Genomic DNA, 20925 nt, shown 5'->3' on the forward strand with positions numbered 1-20925 from the left:
GCTTCCTTTTCTTAATAATGTACAGTTACCAGAACAACTTGCTCCTAGTACCAGTAACTGAGTATGTTACCCAATATGCTGCACAGGGTCAATTATCAAACAGAATCTGACACTGAGCTACAGCCAGCAACATTAGGACAGGTGACTGGCAGCTTGGGGGAAGACATGGATCTAAAGCAGAGTGACAGGTTTAAGGACAGAATTCCAGAGTTTAGGATCCCGGCAGCTGAAGCCATAACTGGTAATAACGAGTGATTAAAATTGGTGCTGTCCAAGGGAGTGTGGCAGGGATGTGGTTGTAGGTCAGGAGGAAGCTGAGCCTGTGGAATGTTAATGTTCAGGCATTCTTCGGAGCTGGCCTGGAGTAGATCGGCTAGGGAGGAGCAAAAATACTGCAGATGCTGAATCTGTACGGAAAGCAAAAAATGCTACAAATCACAGCAGGTCAGGCAGCATCCATGGAGAGGAAGCAAGCTAACGTTTTGAGTCTTGAAGCATCTAGACGTTTAAACATTAGCTTACTGTCTCTCCATGGATGTTGCTGGATCTGCTGGGGGTCTGCAAGAGAGATGTAGAAGTGCTTAAAGCAAGACTCATGCCTTTGGATTAAATACCCTTTCAGAGAGAGAGAGACACACACACAGCAGACCAATGTTGTAGGAATTAGGCAAATTCTCCAAGCCACAGACACATGCATGGAAAAGGAATAAAAGAGGCAGCAGCAAATGCAGAAAGGCTGAAATTTAAAAAAAAGAGATTCAGTGGACCCAAGTGCATGTCTGTCCATGCCTGTGAAATGGGACAGTGGTGGTGTAGTGGTAATATCACTAGCTTGTAGTGCTGGATTACTAGCACAATGTTCTGGGAGATATGGGTTTGATTCCCACCATGGCAGAGTGTGATATTTAAATAAAAATCTTGAGTTTAAAAATCTACAAATGCCCTTTATGGAAGGAAATCTGCTGTCCTTACCTGGTCTGAATTAGTAGAAAGTGAGGAATGCAGATGCTGGAGATCAGAGTTGAAGCGTGTGGTGGTAGAAAAGCACAGCAGGTCAGGCAGCATCCGAGGAGCAGGAGAATCGACATTTCAAGCATAAAACTCTTCTTCAAGAATGAGGGATTTGCCCAAGGGAGCTGAGAAATAAATGAGAGAGGAGTAGGGCTGGGGTGGGGAAGGTAGCTGGGAATGCAACAGTGAGATGAAGGTGGGGATGAAGGTCAAAGAGGAGGATGGAGCAGATAAGTGGGAAGGAAGATGAACAGGTAAGACAGCTCAAGAGGGCGGTGCCGAGTTGGAAAGTTGGGTCTGGTATGAGGTTGGGGGAGGGAAAATGGGGAAACTGGTGAGATCCACATTTATCCCATGTGGTTGGAGGGTCCCAAGACAGAAGATGAGGTGTTCTTCCTCCAGATGGCTAGTGGTTGACAGTGGAGGTGGCCCAGGACTTGCAAGTCCTTGGCGGAGTGGGAGGGGAAGTTAAAGTGTTCGGCCACAGGGCAGTGGGTTTGTTTGGTGCGTGTGTTCCAGAGATGTCCTCTGAAACATTCCACAAGTTGGCGTTCTGTCTCCCCAACTCACACTCTCTGACTCTGGACTGGCCTACATGTGACTCCAGTTCCACAGCAATGTATGGATGATTCTGCGCTGCTGTTGGGGCAATTGGAGATGGGCAATTAATGGCTGGCTCAGCCATAGGAACCCACAAGGAAATATAAAGAAAAGAGGAACAGTTTGGCCCTTTGAGACTACTGTATCTTTCGATATGACTTTGGCCGATCATCCCAATCAGTACCTTATAGAAACATAACAACCCGTCAACAACTTGAAGAAAAATATCAGTTGATGTTTCAGGTTTGAACTTTTCATGTGGCCTGACGACTCAGTGGTTAGCACTGCTGCCTCACAGCACCAGGGCCCCAGGTTTGATTCCAGTCTCAGGTGATTGTTAGTGTGGAATTTTCACATTCTCTCCATGTCTGTATGGGTTTCCTCCTGCTGTCCAAAGATGTGTAGATTAGGTGGATTGACCATGCTAAATTCCCAGTGCTGTCCAGGGCTGTGCAGGTCGTTGGATTAGCCATGGAAAATGTGGGGTTGTGGAGATAGAGTGCGATGTTGGTTAACTCTAAAGATCATAGAATCCCTACAGTGTGGAAACAGGCCCTTTGAGCCAACAAATCCACACCGACCCTCCCAAGAGTAACCCACCCAGACCCATTCCCCTACCCTATATTTACCCCTGACCAATGCACCTAACCTGTGCATCCCTGAATAGTATGGGCAATTTAGCATGGCCTATTCACCTAACCTGCACATTTTAGGATTGTGGGAGGAAACCAGAGCACCCGGCGGAAACCCATGCAGACACGGGGAGAATGTGCAAACTCCACACAGCCAGTCACCCAAGGCTGGAGTCAAACCTGGGTCCCTGACGCTGTGAAGGAGCAGTGCTAACTACTGAGCCACCGTGGCGTTTGAAAGGTCAGTGCAGACTCGATGGACTGAATGGCCTCTTTCCACATTGTAGGGATTCTAGGACAGAGGCTCGTGACTCCAAGTTGCCATATTACACCAGCTTCATTGTGTTCTCTGCATTTTCACAAATTTATCTTACATATAGGGCGGCACGGTGGCACAGTGGTTAGCACTGCTGCCTCACAGCGCCAGAGACCTGGGTTCAATTCCCGCCTCAGGCGACTGACTGTGTGGAGTTTGCACGTTCTCCCCGCGTCTGCGTGGGTTTCCTCCGGGTGCTCCGGTTTCCTCCCACAGTCCAAAGATGTGCAGGTCAGGTGAATTGGCCATGCTAAATTGCCCGTAGTGTTAGGTAAGGGTTGGTGTAGGGGTATGGGTGGGTTGCGCTTTGGCGGGGCGGTGTGGACTTGTTGGGCCGAAGGGCCTGTTTCCACACTGTAAGTAATCTAATCTAATCTAATATGGATGGGGATCACTTCCACAGGGAGAAGGAGTGAAGAAATTGCAGAGAATGTGCAAGAATCAGAGAGACCAGACTGTGTGTGAGACGCAGGACTATAGTGAATGCATAGTGCAGGCAATCAGCAGTAACAGACCAGAGGAATAGGAAGAACAATTTTTCTCATTAAAATGCAATTGGATGCACACATGTATTCCAGTTGTCAGGGGAATGGTTGATTCCCATTGGTTGCCTGTGTTGCTGTGGATAGCTCTTTGCTATGAATTATCTCCACAATCTCTGAACTCTTCCCTCTCTTCCCACCCCCTCCAGGGGATCATTTTCATTTAACCAGTAAAGCTGTCATGATGGGAAGAAGTGGGGGATGGTTATCTTTCACAGGAGTTCGAAGTTCTCTCTGTGCAGAATTTACCCACAATTCTTCAGGAAAATGTCATGGTAACCAAAGTGGCCTAAATACATAAGGACAAAATGGCCCTAATCTGGTGAAGGACAAAAATAAACCAAGAAGTCATCACAGTGACTTAATTGATAGGCAAGTAAGGAGTGAAGCAATTACTTTGCTAATGAAGCTTATTTGAGTAAATATCAAAGATAAAGTCAACAATACAGGTATACCTGAGTTTGTTAAGAACTGAAGTGCTCCTTGATTAAATATTTCACACAAATTTGAATTCTTGGCTGTATATGCTAGTAAAGTACTCCTTGATTAAATAGTCATGATTTGGAGATGCCGGTGTTGGACTGGGGTGTACAAAGTTAAAAATCACACAGGATTTGTGATGTGTTGTGTTGTGTGATTTTTAACTTGATTAAATAGATTGCTGTAAATGTGAATTCTTGGCTGTGCATGCAGTATCATACATGATACATATTAACAGGGACAACTGTTTGTTCAGGCAATGAGAGTGTTAATTTTGAATTGGATATGGACCAATGCAGCACTGAGAAACCCAACTGTGGGTCATTCCCCAAAATGGAACCAGAAAGCACATCTCATCCACTGACAAATTCATTTCGATCTTGAGTCAGGGCAGAAACGTAAGGGTTTTATTAGCCTGGGCTGTCAATATCAGTAAGTCTGCCTGCCTCTGATTTGCATGTTCCAACATTGAATGTAGATGTCTTCAGGTCTTCAAGTTTACAACGTTAGCTCATCAATATGCCACGTAATTCAGTCCCTTTCTGATATTCTGTGTCAACTGTCTTGTGAATCTCTCAATGTACCACACTCGCCCCAATTTTCTGCTCAATTACCTCTGGATCGCAGGGAAAGCCCAGTGGGTGATGAAGATCCTGGACAACAACAACAGCTACTTGCACTTGTAGAGTTGTGTTTAGTATAGAAAAATATCCCAAAGCCTTTCCTACTTGAGCCACAATCAATAGCAAAATGATGAGGTGGGATCAAAGAAGAGTTTGGTCAAAGTGGGGCATTTTGAAGTAGGATATGGAGGTGGAATAATCTAAAAATAGCTCCTGAGCTCACAGAGTCATAGAGTCATACAGCAGGGAAACAAATCCTTCGATCCAACTAGTCCGGGCCAACCATATTTCCAAACTAAACTAGTCCCACTTGCCTGTGTTTGGCCCATTTCCCTCCAAACCTTTTTTATTCAGGTACTTATCCAAATGTCTTAAACATTGTAACTAGGTTTGCAGTCACCACTTTATCTGATAGTTCATTCCACACAAATAGTCCTGTTAAAACTTTCCCCTTTCACCTTAAAACTATGCCCTCTAATTTTGAACTCCCCCACCCTATGGAAAAGACCCTTGCTGTTCACCTTATCTATGCTCCTGGTGATTTTATAACCCTGTGTAAGGTCAGCCCTCAACCTCCTATGCTCCAGTGAAAGAAGTCCCACCTATTTTTTATAACTCAAACCCTCCAGTCCCTGCAACATCCTGGTAAACCTTTTCTGGATCCTCTTCAGTTTAATAATATTCTTCTTGTAAGAGGGCAACCAGAACTGGACACAGTATTCCAGAAGAGGCCTCACCAAATGTGCTATACAACCTCAACATGATGCCCTGACTCCTACTCTCAAAGGTGCTAAACACCACCTTAACCACCCTGTCTACATGTGATGCAAATTTTAAAGAATTATGTAGCTGAACCCCTAGGTTTCTCTGTTCTACAACACTACCCAGGGCCCTACCATTAATTGTATAAGACCTCTATCATAAAGACTTCAGGTCACAACTAAAACTGGATGGAAGTCTGTACAGTTCCAGAGATTTGTCCTCTTTTACCACCCCTTATATTACAACAACCCTTATATGTCACTGAAAGGGATGTTGATTTTAACTGAAATAGATGTGAATGCCTTCTACCTATTTTCCAATCACACCTATTTTCTTCTTGCACGCCTCTGGAGCAGGTGGGACTTGAACCAGGGCCTCCTGGTCCAAGGATAGGGACAAAACCACTGTGCCACAAAAGGGCCCTTTAATCAACAACCCAGACCTGATTTTACCATACTTCGCCAATGATTGGATAGAATAGGAATTTGCATTCGCTGAGCATTCTGGAAACTTGAGTTGGAGGAGCAGTAAAAGCAGTGAGGGAAGCAGGATTGTGCTTGGGTTGGTAGGGATGGAGGAAGGCTGTAGGCATGGAGGAAGGTTATAGGGATGGGAAAGGGAGGGACCGTGGATAGATCGAAATGTAATGATCAGCTTCATGAACCAAGAGCCTAGGGTGATGGAATCCAAAACAGATTAGTGAAGAAAGGGAGGGTCCAGACAGGGTCGATTGTGGGAGAATGTAAGGCTAGTGGTCACTGTTTAAAAATCAGGGGTCACTTCATTTAAATAGAAATTGGACTTTTTTTTCAGACAGTCTTGAATTTTGGAACTCCTGTACAGAAAAGTGAACGAAAGCAGTGGTGGATAGATTCTTACTAAGCTTGGGAGGTGTAAAGTTATGAAGGATCAATGGGATGTACATTTGAAGTTACAATCAGATCAACCATTATCTCAGTGAATGGCAGTGCAGTCTAGTGGGGTTGAATGGCCTACAGCTACTCCTTATTTATGCTTTCATACAATTGGAATGATAGAATTTGGTTATATGTCAGAGTTGAGGAACAGAGTTCTGGCTGAGGTGAAGTTTACAAATGGGTGGAAGATACTAGGCCAGGCCGAAGAGTATTGGAAATCGTGAGGGCTGTGAGTGATATGCCTTGGGTGAAGATGGAGCAGTGATGCTACAGTCAGTCTTGCAATAGGACTTTAGGATCAGGAGTCGAATAGAGGCAAAATAATGAGGTTTTTGGAAATCAGAAGCAAATGCAGAAATTGCTGGAGAAACTCAGCAAGTTTGGCAGTAAGTATGAAGAAAGAAACAAAGTCAACATTTTGAATCTAGTATGACCTTTCTTCTGAACTAAGATTTTATATACTTGGTGCACCTTGATGTAAGAAAAGGAGACAAGAATTTGCATTTATAACACCTTTCTGGGTAACCCACTTCCTTACGAACCCTATTGAAACAAGGCCCAATCAGAGGATCAGCTGTATCAGTGGGAAAGGATGAAAAATGCTGGAGATTCTGAGCCAAGTCCTTTGACAGTACCTTCTTTCTTTACTCAGACCTGACAGAGACCCATACTGGACTCGGAACCTTCATTCTGTCTTTCACTCTCCATAGATGCTGCCAGACCTGCTGAGGTTCTCCAGCCTGTTTCTGTTTTTGTTTTGTCTGAGCCTAGCTCAAGTCAAAGAGGAAGCCAAAGTTGTGAATAATTGAGTTTAATTTGAGACACCGGCCAAGAAGGAAATTGAAGTCATTGTCAGGGATAAAGGGGCATTCAGTGGGGGCAAAGCGATTGACTTTGGCCTTTCTAACTTTTAGCTGGAGAGAACTATTTCCCATTAAAGACACAACATTCAGCAAGCAATGGCAAATCACTAGACTCAATAAATCCTGTGAATAATGTTCAATATTGTTACTAGATCCTCAAACATTCATGCCTTCCACTGCTGACAATCTGTAGCAGTAGTGTGTACTAACTATGAGATCACTGAAGAAATTCTTCAAGTCTCTTTAGTCAATACTTTCCAAAACCAGAAGGACATGAGCAGCAGATCCATGGGAACTACCACTTGCAAATTCCCCTCCATGCCACTCACCATTCTGACTTGGAAATATATCACCGTTCCTTCAGTGTTACTGGATCAAAATCCAGGAATTCCCTCCCTAATGGCTTTGTGGGTCTACCTACAGAGGTTCAAGAGGTAGCTCCCAAAACATTCTCAAGGGCAACTGGGGATGGGCAGTAAATACTGCTCTAGCCACATCCCATGAATGAAATTTTACAAAGATCTGATTTGAAAAAAAAGAATTACTGTATCTTTAGATTGTCTTTCATGGTCTTCGGACTTTCAAAATATTTTTCAGTCAATTTAGGTAGTTTTGAAGTGATTATTATGAGACTATAGTATGTGACTAGAATCATAGAGATGCACAGCGCAGAAACCAACCCTTCAATCCAACCCATCCATGCTGACCAGATATCATTAATTAATCTAGTCCAATTTGCCAGCGTTTGGCCCATATCCCTGTAAACCCGTCCTATTCATATACCCATCTAGATGCCTTTTATATGCTGTAATTGTACCAGCCTCCACCACTTCCTCTGGCAGCTCATTCCATACACGCACCACCCTCTGGGTGACAAAGTTGCCCTTAGGTCCCTTTTAAATCTTTCCCCTCTCACCTTAATGCAATGGCCTTAAATTATAGAGTCTCTCACTCCTGGCAAAAGACCTTGTTTATTTATCCTAATCTATTCAGTCTTTCCCTATAGCCCACTCCTGGCAACATCCTTGTAAATCTTTTCTGAACCCTTTCAAGTTTCACAAAATGCTTCCTATAGCAGGGAAATCAGAATTGCATGCAGTATTCTAACAGTGACCTAATCAATGTCCTGTACAGCCGCAACATGACCTCTCAACTCGTATACTCAATGCTCTGACCAATAAAGGCAAACATACCAAACGCCTTCTTCACTATCCTATCTATCTGCAACTCCACTTTTCAAGAAACTATGAACCTGCACTCCCAGGTCTCTTTATTCAGAAGCACTCCCAAGGACCTTACCATTAAGTGTATAAGTCCTGTCCTATTTTGCCTTTCCAAAATGCAGCACCTCACCTTTATCTAAATTAAACTCCATCTGCTACTCCTCAGCCCACTGGCCCATCTGATCAAGATCCCATTGTACTCGAGACTTGAGTGGGAGTTCACTATCAGTAGGGATCATTTGGGCCGTTTGGTCTGTTTTTCTACTGTAAATTCTCTGTAATTCTATCTTTATATTTTTATCTGTTTCATCTTTGCTGAGATTCCCTTTACTGTTGAAAAGGTCCAGAGCTTTTCCACGCTGTAGGGATTCTATGGTTGGAGCTGTCTGAACTGATTAGTGTTGGTTTGGGGCAGTGTATATTTAGTTTACATGAAGGAGGGTTAGTCACCCCGGCACTGTCTGTTTTGGATCGTAAGACATAGGAATGGAAGTAGGCCATTCGGCCCATCAGGTTTGCTCCATTGTTTGTTGAGATTGTGACTCCACTTTCCTGCCTTTTTTCCATCACATATGATTCCCTTACTAATTAAAATCAGGAGAAAGTGAGGACTGCTAGTGCTGGAGATGACAGTCAAAGAGTGTGGCACTGGAATAACACAGCAGGTCAGGCAACACCCAAGGAGCAACAGAATTGATGATTCGGGCATAAGCCCTTCATCAGGAATTCCTTTCGGTGAAGAAATGTCTCCTCACCTCTGTCCAAAATGATCCATCCCGAATCCTCACCTAGTTCTGGACGCACCCACCATTGGGAACACCCCCCGCAACTACCCTGTCTGGTCCTGTTAAAATTGTATAAAGTCTCTATGAGATTCCCCCATCTGAACTCCAGTGAAAACCATCCTAACCTCCTCAATCTCTCCTCATACATCAATCCCGCCATCCCCAGGATCAGCCTGGGAAGCCTTCGCTGCACTCCCTCCAGAGCAAGAGCATCCTTCCTGAGAAACGGGGACCAAAACTGCACACAGTATTCTCGGTGTGGTCTCAGCAAGGCCCTGTGTAACTGCAGCAACAGGTCCCTGCTCCTGTACTCGAAACCTCTTGCGAGAGGTATCAAGGGATATAGGAGAAAGCACGGCAGGTCAGGCAGCATCCCAGGAACAGGAGAGTCAACCTTTCCAGCATGATGAAGAATTTATGCTTGAAACATCGACTGTCCTGTTCCTGGGATGCTGCCTGACTGGATGTGCTTTTCCAGCGTCACACATTTTGACTCTGTATCAAGGGATACGCAGGTTGGGTGGAGTAGCCATGGACAATGCAGGGTTACAGGGATGGGACTGGTGTTGGGTCTGAGTGGGGTGCTCTTTGGAGGGTCAGTGCAGACTTGATGGGTCGAATGGTCTATTTATCTACTCTCGGGATTCTATCACTTTCCCAGTGTCCCACCCATTATCTAATCACCTGGAATAGGGGTCACAGTGTCAGAGTTATCTGCAGCCAGCCGTGTAACCTGCTGGGAGGCAGAGTAAGGTCTAGCTTTTGGTCGGTGTTCCAGGGCCTGTGGGCAGAGCTGATATAAGCCTGATGTCGGAAGGCACCGGCTCCTTTTGTGCAGAGGATTGCGTCTGATGAATTATTCAGGAGGCAGCTGAGAGAGAGAGAGAGAGAGAGAGAGACAGCTAAGGGAGGGACTGAGAGTGTAAACCAGGGAACAGCTGTCATTAAATAAAACATCATATTGTCTCTCCCTTACCAGTTATAGCCGGGACGGTAATCTGGAGCTGAGATAAACTTGGTTTGGAAGGAAGTCTTCAGCTTTTCTCAGAAGGAAAATTTCCCGGGAGATTGTATGACGGACCCCACTGAGACAAGACTTTAATTCCCAGGTACTGTCCTCCTCTGCTGTTTGCTGTTGTTTGGTGCTGAGGGTGTTGTATTAATTTTTAATGAAAAACGCGTAAAGAAAGATGTTTCAGTATTGCAGCAGATATTAAGTGTGAGAGATTGAAGTGAGCAGCCTGTTCTGGTTTCCCTCAATGTTGACTGATCCTCGATTATTTTAAGCACTTTGTGTGTAGTGTGCTCGCTCTGACGAAGAATAAATGGAATTAAACCGGGGATAATGTGGACAGGAAGGACCATTACATTAAAACCAAATCTCGGAAATGCAGCAAAAGAGAATTTCAAAAAAGCTGTTGCTTATCTATGTGGATTTTGGGAGAAATACATTTTATTCCAGTAGGATTGCGTTAAAAGCAAGAATCTTATCACGCGATTCAGATCGTTTAGTATGTTGAATCATAGATACCTGGGAGTGATTTATAGATTGTTAGTTTGGAATCTCATCCAAGTGTTTGGTTAGTGAATGTATAGAATAATAAATAGAATCTAATTGAAGAACTTAAATAGATTAATGTACAGAATAATAAAATCTAGAAGTAACTTGCAAGCTGGCCGGAGTCTGGATGGCTAGTTCAGTTGTGTAGGATAATGGACATCTGAGGGTTTGTTTACAGGCTAGAATCTGATTGACGTGTTTACATGTAGAAAGTGAGAATACACTGAATCTATAGAATATCTATTGTATATAATAATAGATAGAGGAGATCATTGCATGCTGGAACATAAACAAGGGATTTAGCTTTGTATTTAAGCTAGTAGATACCTAGATCAGGACGCATTCAAAACTAATTGAGATAAGGTGGTTCATATAGATATTAATGACAGCCTGGAAGTAGATTTCAGATTTGAAATTAATTGGAGCATTTGGAAGATTTACAGACAGAATAATGGGTACCCTGGAGTTACAGGCTATAATTGAGGTGCCAAGTGAAATCACAAATAGCAGGAGAATAGATTATGTGTTTTCTAATCACTGTCTAAGGTCCATTATTCAATTACAACTGCCGAACCTTTCCTGCATCTGTAGTATTATTTTGATAACCTGTATCTTGGTGTTGGTGGTCTTGTTCAGGCTGGTCTGGTGTTGAAGTTGGAAGCTGATGTGAATTTGACCACCAATGGGGGAGCCGGGTGGTTAGCAATCCTCTATGATTGGTTTCACCTTCTAGGAATTGAAGATTAATCTCCAGAGCATGCCCTTGATCAAAACTCTGGAGAAAGGACATCGGGACAGTATAAAATCAACTTGTCTTTTGGTATTTTTGGGCAAGAACATTGCTGTAACAGTTTCTTGTCTGGCAATCAGCAGGAGAGACACAAGAATTCCACATTTTAAAGGGAGTGGTAATTTATACTACATGAGAAGTAGATACTGATTGGTTGACAAGTTGACTCTGATAATATTCCCAGGAAACTATTTTGGCCCAATCTATTTTACAATTTGTTAATTAGTTTTTTTTCTGGGAATACATTTATTTATGTTGTACAAATACTGAAGATGGGGTGGTAAAGCTGTTTGACTAACTATAAGCATCAGGGAGGTGATGGTCTAGTGATGCTATCCCTAGGCTGTTAATCCAGGGATCTAGCCTAATGTTCTCAAGACCTGGGTTCAAATCTCCCCATGGCAAGTGGGGAATTTGAATTCAATTTTTTGAAAAGAAACATCTGGTATTAAGAATCTAATGATGACAATGAAACTGTTGCCAATTGTTGGAGAAACCCATATGACTGAACAATGATCTTTAGGGAAATAAATCTGTCATCCTCACCAGGTCTGGCATACATGTGATTCAAGTGCCAAAGGTTGACTTTTAACTGGTCTCTGGGTTATTAAGGATGGGCATAAATGCTGGCCTAGCCAGTGACATCCACATCCTATGAATGAATCAAAAGATCATACAGTCAGCTAATAAAGAGCCTGGTGCTGGAAAAGCACAGCAGGTCAGGCAGCATCTGAGGAGCAGGAAAATCGACTTCATGATTCCTGATGAAGAGCTTTTGCCCAAAATGTTGATTTTCCTGCTCCTTGGATGCTACCCGACCAGCTGTGCTTTTCCAGCGCCACACTCTCGACTCTGATCTCCAGCATCCGCAGTCCTCACTTTCGCCTAATAAAGAGTCTGTCTGTTTTTCAACTGGCCACAAGAGGCAGAATGCCAATGAAGATGGGCATGTCAGGTGACCAACGATGGGGCAGATGGAAACAGGAGGTCCTAAAAATGCCGCCAACCAGAGCTGGCAACTCTAACTGAAGAATGAACCATTGTGGCATCCTGGATCTTCCTGAGGAATGTTTTGCAGTTGATTTTTGTCTAGAATGTAGTTTTTGTTCATGCGTGAGATGTGGGCACAATTGGCAAGGCCAGAATGTGTTTCCTGTCTCTAATTGTCCTCAGTAAGGAGCTGTGATCTGCACCCTTTGCAGTGCACATGGGCTAGGTACATCCACAGTGAACTGAAAAAGGCAGTACCAGACTTGGAGTCAGCATCAGTGATATAATTTCAAGTTGAGATAGTTTTTGTCTTGGTGTGGATTTTTCAAGTGGTGATATTCCCAAGTATCTCTGCTGTTTTTCTTCTGTTTTGGAGTTGGGAAGATTCTCTGAAAGGAACATTGAGGGGTGCATCTTGAAAATGTTACATTCTGCTGCTGTGTTGTGTCAGTTGTGAAGGGGCTGGCTGAATGTTTGAGATGGTGTTGATTAAGTATGGTAAAACTGAAAATCTGATGGATGCTCCACATTTGTTCAAAATGGAAACTTAAGATAAAGCAAGCAGGGGATGTAGCTTACCTGTTGGGTTCAGTGCTGGTTATCAGTAAAATGTGTTTCATCACCTATCATAAAATAATTTGGGGGCAATCCCAATGAGTCCTAAATATGCTCTGGGCCCCTAAACATTAGGCAACCATTCACCATTGCTGTGGTTTCCTTTTAATCTTGCAAACGTGTCACCTAACATAAATATGAGTATCATGTAGGGGCAGTGAGTTGACCATTACAAAGAAAGTGAATTACAAATTCCATCATCATCCATGGCGGGATTTGAACACCAGAATATTACTTGGGTCTCTGGATTAATAGTCTAGCAATAATACAGCTGGTCTATTGCCTACCCTTGCTCTCATTGCCTACACTCACCGTTTCATATCTATGTCAGCTTGCTTCAAGACATTCCTCAGGAAGATCCAGGATACCACAATGGTTCATTCTTCAGTTAGAGTTCCCAGCTCTGGTTGGCGGCATTTTTAGGACCTCCTGTTTCTAACTGCCCCATCATTGCGTCCTTAATCCCATCACCACCTCTCCCCATCCCTGGAAACCCTGCAATTTATTCTCTTAAAACAATGATCCAATTATCTTTTGAAGGCCTCAATCCACCATTCTTTCTCCATTAGTTCAATTCCCGATCATTACCATGTTCCACATAAATGCCATTGTTTCTTTTGATTTAACTTGGTGTCCTCCAGATCTCAAACCCCACACACATTTTAATAGGTGAAATTATCATCTATCTGAAAACACTGTAGTGAAGTCTTTGGCAATGCTTTCTTACACCAAAGGACTAATCTAAATGCAAAGTTGATGTACTGTTCTTGACAAATCCAAATCAACAAAGCAATTGCAATTAGATCTTTCACCAGCCAGACATCAGCTCTTTTTAAATAAAATCTTCTTGTCTTAACTGTTAAGAGGTACCAAAATGTTGCTTGAGGTCTCCTTATTTGGTTCTATTCATTAGAGACTCCCCCATGTACCAGCAACATCATTTGTTTTTGTTGCTCTGTCAGTTGTAGACCAGCTGTGGAATGAGGGCAATCAGATTATCGATAAAATGAGCTTCCAAATAACATTTCCCAAATGAGCAAAATTGCCTCAGAACAGATTCAAGATTGTACCCACCTCCTCTGCTCTCCTGACTGAGGATATTATTGGATGGTGTTGATTGCACAATTAAATATCCAATTGATTTCTCCTCTACAATATAGTTTTCACATGTGATTTTGTGAAATAGAACTGAGTCAATTTATGTTCATGCGTCTTCCAGACAAATAAACTCAAAGATTACAACCAAAATAGTAGCCCTGTGAATGTGAGTTCCTTTATTACCTAAGCGAGTCAGTGATCTCAAATTATTGCTGAAATGAATTGTGCAGCACATTTGATTTGCATTTTTACATATTTCATGATGAATCTGCCTTCTTAACTCTGGATTTATTTGGAGTCATGTCCCTAAATACATGAAACTATGCATTGTATTAAATTGCGCTTTTGTTTCGATTGTGAGTTGAGCATTGAAATATCACACATCACACAGCCGTGTAATAGTGTCAGAGATCCTGAAGCTCATCCTCCCAGTAAACAATATGTACTGGTAACCGTCAGCATTTGGAACTTTTTTGCAATTTGGTGGTGCATTTCAAACAGGGGATTGTACCATTCGGTAGTGTCAGAATTTGAAATCTTCCCTTTCATTAAACTCACTAAGGCAAGGAATAAATCAGTCAATGCGCATTTAAAAATCATTCTTGGGACTTGGGCATCAGAGGTAAGGCTGGTACTTATCATCTATTTCCTTCATACTCTGTTTGTTTGATACAACAGAGTCACTTTCTAAGTCACACCAGTGAGCAGTGATTCTATTGGCATTGGGACAGGAGTCACATATAGATCGAATGGGTTAAATCGTTTAGTTCTGTTTCAGTAAAAGACTTCAATAAGTGGGATAAAAATAGAGAGTACTGGAGAAACGTAATAAGTGTGGTAGCATGGGGGAGGAGATGGACTAGTGGTGTTATTGTTGGACTGTTAATACAGAGACCCAACTAAAGTTCTGGGGACCCAGGTTTGAATTCTACCAAAGCAGATGTTGGAATGTGAAACTGATAAAAAGCTGGAATTAAGCATCTGATGATGACTATGCATCAATCACTTAAACCAATCAATTGTTCTGGTTCTAGTGAACCAGGAAAATCCATCTGGTTCACTGATGTCAGAGAGATGTGCAGACTGGAAACAGACCCTTCAGTCCATGCTGACCAGATATCCAAAATTAATCCAGTCCCATTTGCCAGCACTTGGCCCATATCTCTCTAAACCCTTCCTATTCACATACTCACCCAGATGCCTTTTAAATGCTGTAATTGTACCAGCCTCCACCACTTCAGCTGGCAGCTCATTCCACACATGAACCACCCTCTGTGTGCAAAAGTTGCTCCTTTGGTCCTTTAGGATTGGACATTACCATCCTTACCTGGCCTTGCCTGCATGTGACTCCAGACCCACAGCAACGTGGTTGAGTCTGATAGCCCCTTTGGACAATTGGAGATGGGTGATAAATGCTGGCCGGGCCTGTGATGCCCTCATCCATGAATGAATAAAAAGAATTGTGGAGAGAAAAACAGAGTTAGCATTTTGAATCCAATGACTCTTCTTTGAAAGGTAATATTAGGTCAGGTGCTCAAAACATTCAGTCAGAGTTAAGTTTTAAAGAACATTGTAAAGGAAGAGGAAAACATTGGGAACTTTTAAAGATGGGTTTACAGATTCATTAGTGGAAGTATAGCTCCCAACACAGGAGAGTTGTAGAGTCATAGAGATGTACAGCACAGAAACAGACTCTTCGGTCCAACTTGTCCATGCCGACCAGATATCCCATCCAGGTCTAGTCCCACCTGCCAGCACCTGGTCCATATCCTTCCAAACCCTTTCTATTTATATACCCATTCAGATGCCTTTTAAATGTTGCAATTGTACCAGCCTCCACCACTTCCTCTGGCAGTTCGTTCCGTACATGTACCACCCTCTGCATCAAAAGGTTGCCCCTTAGGTCTTTTTACATCTTTCCCCTCTCACCCTAAACCTATGCCCTCTAGTTCTGGACTCCCCACCCCAGGGAAAAGACTTTGTCCATTTATCCTATCCATGCCCCTCATGATTTTATAAACCTCTATAAGGTCACCCCTTAGCCTCCAACGCTGCAGGGAAAACAGCCCCACCCTGTTCAACCTCTCCCTATAGCTCACATCCTCCAATTCTGGAAATATCAAAGTAAATCTTTTCTGAACCCTTTCAAGTTTCACAACATCTTTCTGATAGGAAGGAGACCAGAATTGCATGCAATATTCCAACAGTGGCCTAACCAATGTCCTGTACAGCCACAACATGACTTCCCAACTTCTGTACTCAATACTCTGACAAATAATTTTTCTGATTAATGACTCTTCCTCAGAACCACTAAGTCTGCAGCATTTTTCTGTTTTTTATTTCAGATTTCCGGCATTCAATTTTATTTGCTTTTACTGGAGTCATGAGATTGTTTAGCCTATTCTATGGTCACTTTTACAAATGTCAAAATTTTATTTCACTTCCAGATTTTTAAACTGAATTCAAATGCACAGGCTGCTACAATGTGATATGAATGCATGAGTGTAGACCTCTGGAAATTTTAGTATGGGAGCAGAATCACAACCTCCAAATTCCACCTTAATGCCTTTTAAATTAGCTGCAACTAATTTAAAAAAATGATTGGGTATTGATCGGGCCAGGAACCAGGTCTGAACAGCTTATTGATTGACATGAAACCCAAATTTGTGCATAATGATTGCATTTCAATTTCACCTTTGGTATTGATCAAATTAAATACAATTCAATGCAATCAGGATTTAAATGGGAGCCCAGTTACCAATAAAATAATGGTTCTCTGGGTCTTTGATAGTGCAGCTTCCTTTCTTAATCTGGCACACACTTTTAAACGCTTCTCAAAAACCACAAACTTCTCAAGAGGGACAGAAACAGAAACTGTCAATATAGGACGTCACCACTGGCTAGATCTGCGCTCCTGCTCCCCAATCGCTCCCACTTGTTTTATGAGATTGTTGGAAGACTGTCGAAGATGCACAAAAACGTCTCACGAATATAATGAGCAGTTGGGCTGTCAGTAATCCCAGAAGTAACATTTGTCAGTACCTGCGAATTAACTGCCAGTTGCACGTGGTCAGTGGAGTATATTTGAACGTCTGTTCTGAGGTGCAGTCCCAGAGGTGGTTTCATGATTTTTCGTGATCCCACTTAATGGCAAAAGGAAGAAGCTTCAAAAGCAAACAAAGAAAAAATGTGTCGTTATAACATACAAGAATGGCAGGCAGAAACTGAACTGCACCAGCCTTTCAAATACAGTGACTACAAGAGCATGTCAGAAGCTATTTATTTATGTATTCCTTACCCATCCCTAATTGCTTGCAGTGCTATAGGTAGACCCTCAATGCTGTTATGGAGGGAATTGCAGGATTTTGACTCAGTTACATTGAAGAAATGGCGATATATTTCTCAGGTCAAAAATCACATGACACCAGGTTATACTGCAATGGCTTTATTTGAAAACACCAGCTTTCAGAGCGCTGCTTCTTCAGAAGGTGTCAGTGGGAGAGGAAAACCTTACGGGTATGGAATGAGCTGCCAGAGCAAGTGGTGGAGCTGGTACAATCGCAACATTTAAGAGGCATTTGGATGGGTATATGAACAGGAAGGGTTTGGAGGGATACGGGCTGGGTGCTGGCAGGTGAGACTAGATTAGGTTGGGATATATGGTCGGCATTGGATGGGTTGGACCGAAGGGTCTGTTTCCATTATTTACATCCCTTTGACTCTATGACACAAAATTTATAAGGAAAAGATCAAAGGGTCATACAACTCATGAGAATAAATTGAACAAACTTAAAATGGCTCTTATGAGTTGTATGAAGATTTAAGAGCCATCTTAGATGTGTTCAAAGTATTTGCATGTATCGTATGACCCTTCGATCTTTTCCTTATAAATTCTGCGTCTAAGGTCTTGCTCCCTCACTAGCACCTGATGTAGGACCGAGGCTCAGAGAGCTTGTGTTTTCAACGAAACCCATTGCACTATAACCTGGTGCCCTGTGATCTTTGACCTTGTCCAACCCAGTCCAACACTGGCCCCTCCACCTCATAGATATAATTCCAAGTCAGGTTGGTGAGTGGCTTAGAAGGAATTCCCTCTGGAAGGCGATGCTTAGAATCAGCACCCACCGAAACAGCTGGCAACATGTTCCAGAGACTCCCTGCTGCCTGAGGGAGGAAGAGCTATCTATCACAGGAAGGGTTTACCATTTGCCAGCTTATGTGCTCACCACAACTGCTTTACATGGGCAAGTTGGATGAAGCATTAGGCTGATATTAGTTATGTATTGCAAGATAGTATGGGATCAATGTTAACTTGCACGGTTGCAGGCAGATACCAGCTGGGGGGTACTACACATACAATAGAGTGAGGACACCCACATGACCATTTCCTGTCTCAAACCTGGACAACTCCAATTTCAAGTTGGTGAGGTCTTTCTTAAATCATAGAATGGTGTAACGCAGGAAGAAGCCTTTCACTCCATCAAGGTGGTACTGGCTCTTCAATACAGCTCCCTACTCAATCTCTTTCCCCACGGCCTTTCAATGATTTATCCAGTTCTCTGCTGAACTTGGTGTTGAGTGTCCTTTCGCCAACCTGTCTAGCAGCACGATACAGATTGCAAAAAGAAATCTAACTGCCTTAATAAATATCACTCTTACATTATTCTTCATGGGTGTGAGCATCACCAGGAAGGTCAGTTTTCGTTGCTTATCCTAAATTGCCCTTGAACTGAACGGCTTGCTTGACGATTTCACAGGACAGTTAAAACTCAACCATATCACTGTGGGTCTAGTGTCATATGTAGGCCAAATCAGGTTGTGTTTCTGAAAGAAAACCCAGTGGTTCCTTAGAACAATCAACAATAACTTGATTATCATTATTCTTCAGCACTAGCTTTCTCGAGTCCAGATTTATCAATTGATGTTAAATTCCAACAGCAGACTTGGTGGGATTTGAACCATGTCCCAAAACATTAGTTTCACCTCTTGATAATTGGTTCAATGATAATGCTACTATACCATTACCATTAGAATCCTATAGAACAGCAAAAGCTTTTCAGCCCATCAAGCCCCTGATGGTTTCTTTATGTTACATCTGTTCCTGTTGTTGATCACATTAAAACTGTGGGGTTTTTTTTGTTTCCAACTCTTCTGCCATGGAGACATCTCCCCTATTTCCTCTATCAAAGTGGTTGATGACATTGAACAGATGTATCAAATCTCTTGTTTAACCTTTTGGATATTAAGACAAACATCCCAGATCTCTGCTCATAACTGAAGCCCTTAATCTTGTACCATCATTGTAAACCTTTTTTCAACCTCTCTAAGGCCTCAGTATCCTTCCCAATGTGTGGAACCCAAATCAGAATACAGTGTGTCAAATAATACCTCATATTGTATCCTACCACAATCCAATTTGGTATTGTACACTTGACGCTTGAGTGGGTGAGGAGCCATGGATTCCCCATTTGACCAAACCTATCAAGAGCAGAGCCAAAGGACACTGAACTAATGTAAATGGTTAAAGTTAAGTTGAAGAGGGTGCAGAAAAGATTTACAAGGATGCTACCAGGACTGGAGGTTTTGAGTTAGAAGGACAGGCTGAAACCTTTTTCACTGGAGCGTAGTAGGCTGAGGGCTGACATTTAGAGGTTTATAAAATCATGAGGGGCACAGTCAAGGTGAATAGCAAATGTCTTTTCCCTAAGATTGGTAAGTTCAAAACTAGACTGTATAATTTTAAGGTGAGAGGAACAAGATTTAAAAGGGACCCGAGGGGCAACTTTTTCACACAGAGTTGTTTCATGTGCCAGAGGAAATGACACATGCAATACAGTTACAACATTTAAAAGACATTTGGACAGGTGGTTGAATAGGAATGGTTCAGAGGGATATGGGCCAAATGCAGGCATGTGGGACTAGTTTAGTTTAGGAAACTTGGTCAGCATGGACACATAGGACTGAAGGTTTATTTCTGTGCCGTGTGACTGTATTTCTTTTCAGTTTTCCTGTAAACCAGGAGGAATTCTGCCTGGGACAAGCAGCAGTGCAAAATAGTCTAAGAACCAAATAGGGGTGGAATTTCTGCCTTGTGTCAAGTTAAATAAACAGAAAGACAACTCTGAACCTATTTGAACTGTAGCCTGTGTTTCATCTTGTAGATATTTCCTAATCAACCTGTTCAGGGCTTTTGTCACATACCTCTGAAGCAGGTGAGATTTGAACTTAGACCTCCTGGCTCAGAGGTAGAGACACTACAACATCTTTCATCTTACATAGGAGCAGCAGTGTAACGGGAATTGACTGGTTCACTATTGAGTTAATGAGGGAAAAACCTATTCTAATGTCTGACTGTAAAAAAGGGACCCCGGTGAGTTTGAGAATTTAACAAGGATCAAACAAAGTGCTTGACGATCTTCAGATCTGAGGAAGGCCTACTGGATGTACACAGTTATTCCTTCAATGCTTCTTCAGCCTGGAGTTACCCCCCCTCCCCTGTCATCTCAACCACATGGACTGTTACAAACTACTCAGTAGCACCTTCTTGAGGTATGAACTAAAGACTTTTAATTGTACTCTTCATGATCACCGGAAACAGAATCATAGCGCTATAGAATCTACAGTGCAGAAAGAGGCCATTTGGCCCATCGAGTTAGCAATGACCATCCGAAGAGCGTCCCACCCAGACCCTGCAACCACAATTTCCAATTTAACATGGACAATCCATCTAACCGGCACCGATATCTCAAGATACTTCACATCCAATGAATAGTTTTGAAGTAAAGCCACTTCTGCCATGTGGGAAATGTGGCACCCAATTTGTACACTGCAAGCTCTGAAAAACAGCAATAGGCTAATGACCAGATTATCTGTTTTTTGTGATGTTTACTGAGTGATAAAAGCTGGCCAGACCAGAATCACGCCCCTGCTCTACCTTGAAATCTGCCGTGTGATCCTTTATATCTACCTGAGCAGACAAATTATGTCTCAGTTCATCATTGCATTGGAAAGACAGCACAACTGATGAGTGCAGCACTCTCTCAGTAAAAGTAAAGTAGCCATAATCCCAAAAGACTACTCTCATATTAGACAGAGATGACTGATGGGCAGTATGGTG

At 42.6% G+C, this 20925-nt stretch overlaps 1 protein-coding gene across 13 annotated transcripts in view; it reads left to right on the top strand.

Moving 5' to 3' along the window:
* Positions 1–20925, top strand: part of nfasca (neurofascin homolog (chicken) a) — a 306806-nt gene that overhangs the window by 103715 nt on the left and 182166 nt on the right. For 12 of the 13 annotated variants that reach the window (XM_072563836.1, XM_072563841.1, XM_072563843.1 and 9 more), the window contains exon 2: positions 9734–9863. The exons of the other annotated variant lie outside the window; for it this stretch is intronic. The gene's annotated coding sequence lies outside the window, so the exon portion shown is untranslated. The remainder of the gene's footprint in view (positions 1–9733; positions 9864–20925) is intronic. 13 annotated transcript variants of the gene reach the window in all.

This window comes from Chiloscyllium punctatum, chromosome 45 (assembly GCF_047496795.1).
Source record: "Chiloscyllium punctatum isolate Juve2018m chromosome 45, sChiPun1.3, whole genome shotgun sequence".
Lineage (NCBI taxonomy): Eukaryota > Metazoa > Chordata > Chondrichthyes > Orectolobiformes > Hemiscylliidae > Chiloscyllium > Chiloscyllium punctatum.